The sequence below is a fragment of the Sceloporus occidentalis genome, unplaced genomic scaffold, assembly GCF_023333645.1.
Source record: "Sceloporus occidentalis isolate IW3139 unplaced genomic scaffold, rSceOcc1.0.p SCAF_18, whole genome shotgun sequence".
NCBI lineage: Eukaryota > Metazoa > Chordata > Lepidosauria > Squamata > Phrynosomatidae > Sceloporus > Sceloporus occidentalis.
The window spans coordinates 1,325,361-1,334,306 of NW_028316998.1; positions in this window are offsets into that span (position 1 = coordinate 1,325,361).

The following is an 8,946-nucleotide window of genomic DNA, read 5'->3' on the forward strand; positions in this document are numbered from 1 at the left end:
GTTTGCTCCAGATCTCTCCTCGGCCTCAAACTCAGCAGGGGCTCACTAAGATGTATAGTGCACAAATTTCTGCTTTTGTCATAGCGACAAAGCCCAGCAGCCGTAATCATCCTCCGATTCCACTTTACCTCCACGTGGGTTAACTTTCCCCAGAAAAAAAGGTGATTCAGTTTTAAGAACAATTCACGAATATTGTCCGTGGGGTCCAGAAACTCCCAAAATGGGTCAACCACTGAACTCCCCTCTGTTTTTAAAGAATCCATAACAGTAGGGATCTTCTGAAATAGCTCCAGCTCTCTCACACAAGAGTTATAACGGTGCCAATAACAGAATGGCACAATGTCATCACAGTGCCTTGATTCCCTAGCTTACTGATGACATCATAGTAGCTGCCATAGTAGCACTGAATGTTTACACCAAAATAAAAATAAAAACCTAGGTTTAAAGGGTCCAAACTTGTTGTTATATGTGCTAAGAACATTGACAGGTTAATAAGAAAGGGTGCTTTTTTTTAGATATAAAAATTAGGTATAAAAATAAAGTTGTGTGTGTGTGTATATATATATATATATATATATATATTGTGACCGTGTGAACCCCAGGGAGATGATTAGCATGGCATCTGAGTACAGCTGCTATGCAGATTATACAAATGGGTCCCTGGGGTGGAGCAATTGGAGAGCAGGGTGGGCCAATGCTCCATTCCCCCATTCTGTGGAAACTCCATGCCGGGTTTTCCAGGAGGCAAGAAATCTGCAGGATCCGGTCCGGGATTTCTATGAGGCCGGCGTCAGGCACAGGTGCTGGGCATTAAAAACCCCTGGAGCTTGATACTCAGGGAGACTGTTGGGGGAAGAGGAAGTTCCCTGCACTCCCAGGGCAAGGAGAGGCCCTGAAGAAGACAATCCCTGAGCCAAGTGAGGCAATACCTGCCTGGACATTTTGTGTGCTGTCTGGGGGAGGTGGTTTTCCAGAGCCTGGCGTAGCTGGGTCTGGTTGGGAGGTTGAGGTAGTGGGTGATTAGGCTGGTCAGTTTAGACCAGCATTGTTCAGTTAGAGAGGGCTCCAATTGGGAGCTAGGTTTTCTTTTTATGATTTGGTTTTTGGGGTTTAAGTGGTTAAAATAAAGCGCTGTTTTGTTTAAAGCTGCTGTTCCTGACTCTGATTGCCCTAGAGGACTGTGCTTAGGACCCCTAAAAGTGACATGTATGGCCCTCATGCTATAGGGTTTGTCACATAATATATATAAGGAAAAGGAGAAAATGTCAGTAAAGGATAATTAGAATAAAGACAAATGAAGGACATTATATAAATGAGGATGAAGATCTAGCCAACAGCCTAAAAAATACTTCTGTTGATTTCTTCAGAGGAAGATGAAGGGCCGTTATAAAAGAAGAATAGGGAGACATGTAAAACATGTGTGTTCATAATGGAATACTAAAATCTACAAAGTAAAAACAGACAAATCCATGGGACCTGATAAGATGCAGCCAACGTTATGTAAAGCTTCGGTAATCCTGGCAGACATTAGAAGACTTATTTAACCAGTGGCTACTGACAGGAGTAGTTGGCAATTGTAGAACCGCTTTACAAAAGAGCTGCAGGGAAGACTTGGTCAACTATACACCAGAACATCATTATTTGGGAAATGAATGGAAACCATGTTAAAGGATAGGATTTTAATTCTCTGAATGTACATGGTTTGCAAGGTCAGAAACAGTACGGGTCTACTGCTTCTTTTTGTGCAAGTAACCTAATTTTTTTTGACTGGGTCACTAAAATAATAGACCAAGGAGAAGCTGTTGTTATAACCTGTCTAGCATTTACCTTTTCAAATCAATGTCGCCTCCAGCTTTCATATTTGGGGGGGATGCACATGGGGGGACAGGGATGAAAGTAGGAGGGGCAATTATAAAATGCTACATGTACACTATATATATATATATATATATATATATATATATATATATAGGCTTTAGACATGCATTTTTAACTACATAATATGTACTTATCTGTTTGAAGTAAAGACCTTGATTGAAATATGATTCAAAAATCACAGCTGAACTGGCAGTTATTTTTCATTAGACCCTGCTGCCGATATATATTAATATTATACCCTGCTGCCGATATATATATATATAACTATTAGCACCTGCTTCTGATATATATTAATATCATACCCTGCTGCCGATATGTATAAATATCAGCCCCTGCAGCCAATAGATGGCATTATTCTTACAAATAAAATGTATTGGAAAAATCCAAAAGTCTACCATAAAGTTATGCAAATAGCTGGTTTTACATAAACATGACTCTCTATATCAAAGTTACTTCACATGTAGTTCTTTAATTTAGATAATGCTGAAGAAAGGTGTGAATGATTACAGTTTAGGAAACATAATGGCACAATACAATTACTTGGGAATGGACATTAATTTTGCTATGTCTAAATAATATTATGTGGCTTAGAGTAACCAATAAAATAATCATGTTGTATTAAAATTTTTCAACTAAAACACAATTTGTTCCTATTTTATTTGTAAACATGTTACAAAAGTGTGCTTGACTGGCTGGAGGGGGTTGTGTCAGAGGAAGCATTTGAATATAAAGGTAAGTAAGAAGATGGAAAAGAGAAGGAATAGCAAACATAAAAACCCAAGTCACAACAATCTGACATCTAAGCTCATAACTTTTATAAAGTAAAAATAGGTATAATTTAACAGAGTAAAAAAATAAAATACAGAGTATATATATATATATATATATATATTATATATATATATATATATATATATATATATATATATATATATATATATGACGGATCGTCCTGTGCCCCAGACTGGACACATCCGCCCGTCAGCTCTTTCCCTCTCCCAGTAAGCGGACACGCTGTGGCTGTCCGAAGAAAGCAGTCACAGACCAGCACTTCCCTCAATCATGAGACAGAACTTCATGCTTTGAGGTTAAAACAGAACTCTCTTTATTACAAACACACAGAACTTATATACAATCTCCATTCACTGTGCACCGAACCCAACCCCCAATCCTATCAGCCACATCCCCTCACAAATCCCATACAGGGGATGTATCAGGTGAGGGGATTAAGGGATACAATGGGTTTCCCCCACCTGTGTTATCCCCCCTGTAGTGCAGGTGCCGTCTGGGCAGACAGGGCTGTGCTGGCTGATTAAGAGCTCCAGCCAGATTATAGGATTGTCTCTTTGAAGGCTGGAGCTGCAGCCACATTCAAACAAGGTACAAATAAATATAATAACAATAACAGTGAAGATCAGATATGGTTCTTCACATTACTCCCCTCTTGTGCAAACGTCCGGCAGACACAGCAAGATCCCTAACGGATCGGCTTGGGGATGACCGGGCCTCTACTGTATCTAGTCCTGCGGGGTAGGGAGAGTGGGTGTGCGGCCTCTGGGGCACACTGGCAGCCCCATGTCAGTCACCCAGGCTCCTGGGCCTGGGCCGTAGTCAAAGGGTAAGAGGCCAGCCTCTCCAGTGGGCAGCCCTCTTAAGTCTCCTCTGCAGGCATGGGAGACCTTTCTCCAGGGCTTCCTTTCCCCTCTGGGCCCTCAGCCCAGACTCGGCTCCCTCCCAACCTGATGGAACCCTCCCATGGTTACCCTGACTACGGGCTTGTCCCGAGTCAGCTCCACATTCCCCCACCCAAACAACAAGAGCCCACTCCAAAGCAGCAGCAGTTTCACTTACCCCTACCTGGCTCTCTGAGCTGGGGCTCGTTTTGCCCACTGGACCATGCCGCTGGGGAGGAGTGCCGGTTGCCCTTCCTCCCATAATTGGTGACGGCCGCTGGGGAGGGTCGCCGCCTGCGCCCCCTCCCGTATGCTCGTGCTGGGGAGAGCCAGATAATGGGGGTGTAAGCAGTGCAGGGCAGAGGTCAACGACTCTCTGCCCGGTTGCCAGTGCTTCTGCTGGTGCAGGGAACGGTGCTGGGCAGAGAACAGCGTCACTCTGCCTTGTGGCCAGCTCTTCCGCTGGTGGTTCCCTGCTAGCAGGTGGGGACCCTTCGCTGTGGGATGAGCAGAGGCCAGCAGCACTCTGCCCCGTGGCCGGCTCTTCTGCCGGTCTGGCATTTTGCAGTGCTGGGCAGAGGATCGCGTCGCACTGCCCTGGTGGGTCCCTGCTAGCAGGCAGGGACCTCTCACTGTGGGGCGGGCAGATGCCAGCGGCACTCCGCCCCACTGCCGGCGCTTCAGCCAGAGTAGGAGGGGCGCATGGTGCTGGGCAGAGAACAGCGTCCCTCTGCCCTGTTGTCGGCGCTTCTGCCGCCTCTAGTGGAAACCCATAGACCGCTGCCTCAAATTCCGGCGACTGCATGCGGTGCATAATCGCCCAGAAGACTTCCTCCCAAATGTGATTGCCCACTTTCACCTCTTCGGGCTCTGGCTGCAATACCAGAGGTAGAGGGGCTGAACCTTCAAGTCCGGAGGCTTGCCAATTACAGTGAGCGGCCTCCGGAGCTCGCTCTGTGACATCTGTCGGCTCACACTGCAGGGCGTAGCGCCCCTCGACCAAGTATTCTGCCTCGAGGCACCATTCTCTGTCTACTAATCTCTCAAGGTCTTGGCTGAGTTCACTTGTTGCAGTGGGCGGCAGGGCTCTCCGGTGCTTGTCACTAATGTCCCACCATCGGTCCATGTTGCCATTGCCAAAGACATCCCTTTCCTCAAATGCCTCCCACAACAGGCCAGGCCCGCCAACATCCATCCCTTCCGGAGAATGGGGCTTTCTGGATTTTCGCTGCTGGCCTCAGGCTTCCCAGTATATGGCTCGGTACTCCTCTTCGATCCCACTCTCCTGTCGGACCAGCCTCTCTAGCTCTGCAACCTCATCTGGAGACACAGGTTCCCCGAACAAGTAGAGCCTCCCATTCACCTGGTCCCTGATTCGTTGTTCTAGGGTGGGCAGATGTGTACCTTGGTGGGCGCTCCACTTTTCCAGGGCTGCTCTCCATCTCACGAGCCGGGCTCAGGTCCGTCTCTCAAACTCCCATACTGGAGTCTCCGATTCGAGGATCTCGACTCCCCTCCAAGTCACCCCGCATCCCGGTGACTGTTCAATCCACTCCATCTGTGGATCCGTTTGGCTCTTCCTCGCCAGGGTATAACTTTGTTCTGCGGCTAGTTGCTTTGGTCCGCTCTGGTCTGGAAGGAGTAGATCCCACCGCTGCCACCAATGTGACGGATCGTCCTGTGCCCCAGACTGAACACATCCGCCCGTCAGCTCCTTCCCTCTCCCAGTAAGCGGACACGCTGTGGCTGTCCGAAGAAAGCAGTCACAGACCAGCACTTCCCTCAATCATGAGACAGGACTTCATGCTTTGAGGTTAAAACAGAACTCTCTTTATTACAAACACACAGAACTTATATACAATCTCCATTCACTGTGCACCGAACCCAACCCCCAATCCTATCAGCCACATCCCCTCACAAATCCCATCGGTATACAGGGGATGTATCAGGTGAGGGGATTAAGGGATACAATGGGTTTCCCCCACCTGTGTTATCCCCCCTGTAGTGCGGGTGCCGTCTGGGCAGACAGGGCTGTGCTGGCTGATTAAGAGCCCCAGCCAGATTATAGGGTTGTCTCTTTGAAGGCTGGAGCTGCATCCACATTCAAACAAGGTACAAATAAATATAATTATAATAACAGTGAAGATCAGACATGGTTCTTCACAATATATATATATATATATATATATATATATATATATATATATATATATATATATATATATATATATATTAACATCTCTAGTTCTGTTTAAGCAGTGCCCCTCAAACACCTTGTGTAGCCCCTTGGGAACTACATCAGAACTATGGGATGAAAAATGGCATTTGCTGGAAGGAGAAGTAAGTGATCACAACTGAAAACTCTCCTGAATTTGCTAGAGGTTTGGTTATCACATCTGATGACCGTGCCTCAGAGCATCTACAGTAGCTCTGTCCTCCTGGTTCCACTAATTTCTCACCTTGCCTATTTTGGTCTTGCACACCCACTCCTAACTATTATATAGATGAGAATATTATTTACATTCTGGATGGAAGCCTTCCATGACCAGTCTGTGCCACATACCTTTGGCACATCAGAGTGTCAGACAAATGAACCACTACAGTAAAAGTGGTGGAACAAAGCATTGCAAAAAGAAATCCATGGTAGTGCAGAAGAAGAATGTGACCCTTCTTCATAAGCTCTTCATACAGGTAAGGTCATAAAGGAAGATTTATTTACCAGTATGTGTGCAGTAATGCAAGAGCAAGGTCCTCTTCTTTTTTGCGTGTGATTTTAAATTTATTCCACTGACTGTAACAGCGCTACAGAATCTGCAGGCACTATATAAATAAATGTAATGTCCCCAGAATGTAGTGACTGTACCTTCACAAACCTGATGCATACTAGAGGATGTGTAACAGAGTAACCTCTAGAAATGAGTCCAAGACACCGTCAGTGAGAGTTATTCGGTTATATGTGGCGTCTTACCCATATTTTAATTCTTGGATTATACAGAAATATATCACATACATCACAGAATGCTTAACATATCTCAAGTTAAAAGTGTCCTATGAATATATGAACAGAATATATGGGTATATGAATGTATGGGGAAAGGAAGCTCACTAGGGTTATAAAAGCTCTCTAATAAAAAGCCATTACTCACAACAGCCCTGTGCTTTGACTAATGAAACGTGTGTGTGATCTATATATAGTTAACATATATAGTTGTGTGAGGGGCAAACGAAAAGGATAAGTGGAACAGAGAACCAAAGACCCAGAGAGGGTCCATTCGGTCTGAGGTGTGCCATGACCGACGTACCAGGTAGGCCTATAGAGGGCCACCCCGTAAATAGAAATGAAAGAAAGGATAGAGGAGAAAAGAGGAAATAAAAGGAAGGAAATTAAAAGGGGGGGGCAAGGGAGGGTAAATAACCATAGCCCCTCCCACAACTACAGGCTAATATACATCAGCCTTCACATTTATATATAGATAAGAACCATTTGTATGTTCTACTATCATCAAACTTTTATTAACGTTGGTCCAGTTGGATTAACCTACAAGATGCAAATACATTTGCCCGGGATTGCATCATGTAAGGCTGCTTCTTTATTTTTTTAGATGGGGGCACGGGCGTAGGAACCGGGGGGGATGGGGAGGACGGATCCCTCCCAGGATATCATCCGGGGGGGACCGATAATAGAGAAATCCCCCCCAGGGCTGTAAGAGAAATCCCCCCCAGGGCTGTAAGTGAGGCGAGTGCCGCCGTGCCCGATGAGCAGCTGCAGCCCGCAGGACTGGTTGGGGAGATCACGGATTTTGCTAACCAGTCCAACATTAAGGTAACACTTACCAGTGTGCTATGACGTTTATATCCCAGCCCCGGCGCTCAGCATAAACATCTGTGCGCAGCCGCACTAGGCTGAGAGCGAGCGGCAAACCAGAGGGAAAGGAGGAAGAGAAAGGTAAGAGATGTGCAGAAGGAAGGGGGGGGTCTGATGTGCAGAAGGAAGGGGGGGTCTGATGTGCAGAACGAAGGGTGGTCTGATGTGCAGAACGAAGGGGGGGTCTGATGTGCAGAATGAAGGAGGGGGTCTGATGTGCAGAATGAAGGGGGGGGGGTCTGATGGTAGATGTGTGTGTGTGCATATACATATGGTGAGGCATGTATATGGGCAATGTTTATGAATGTGTATGGGCACTTGGGCAGGCATATATATGTGTGTGTGTATAGGGCAGGTGTCTATATGTGCGTGTATGGGCACGCGTATATAAGGGCAGTGTATGTGCATACATGTGTATGGGCAGTGTATATGTGTACGTCTGTATGGGCAGTGTATATGTGTGTATATAAGGAGTGTATTGTCTTATAGTGTATGCGTCTGTGTAAGTATGTGCAAGGGAAGTGTATATTTATGGGGAGGCGTGTGTGTGTGAGCAGTGCGTGTATGTTATTCAAGTGTTTGAGTGGGTGGATATGTTCCTGTGTGCATGACGTGTTAGGAGTCTTAGATGGTTCCTTCAATACATCATAGTAGTCTCTGTGGCCGTGTCCAATGGGGTCCAGCTGTGGTTGTAAGACTTTTCTTTTTTTGTGAGTTTTTGTGAGATAATTTTCTCCCATTCATCCAGTAGAGCGTTTGTGAGCTGAAGGTGATATACCAAGACATTTTGGACAACACTATGCTTCTAACTTTGTGGGAACAGTTTGGAGAAGGTCCTTTTCTATTCCATCATGACTGTGCCCCAGTGTACAAAACAAGGTCCATAAAGGCATGGTTACAAAAATTAACATTAATGTCTATGTAGTTATAATGCGATGTCATGAAAGTCCCTGTTGGTGAAATGGTCAGGTGTCCCAGTACTTGTGACCCAACATTATTGCAACTTTTTTTTATTCAAACATGGCTACATCTCTGGGGGATGACTTGCCATGAAAAACACTTTAATTCTTCAATTGCATACAAGCTTGATAAATACAGATGAATACTGAGAGCACTTTATTTTTGTGTCAATTTGTATTTTATTTACCTTACTTTATTAGGGCAGCTTAAAACTACAACTCACGACATCAACCGACCTGTGTTAATAAAATGTTTCTATTTAAATATTAATAGTATTTAAGTGTTGTCTGCTCCCAGACCACAAATGCAGAAAGGGTTAATTGCATCACTGTATTTCTGTAAGATCTTTTGTTTTGTTAAAATCTAGGCAATTGTGCATTACTTAAAGCATTATTACCAGTGGTTTTAAGTGAAATAACTGAAATATATTCCAAACTTTTGGTGAATTTTCTTTGACCTGTTTGTTAAATAAAGAACTTCTCTGTGAAAACTGAACATGATACTTTTTTTGTGAGGAAATTGAACATACACACACACACATAAATTTATATAAAATTTGCCATGAACAAT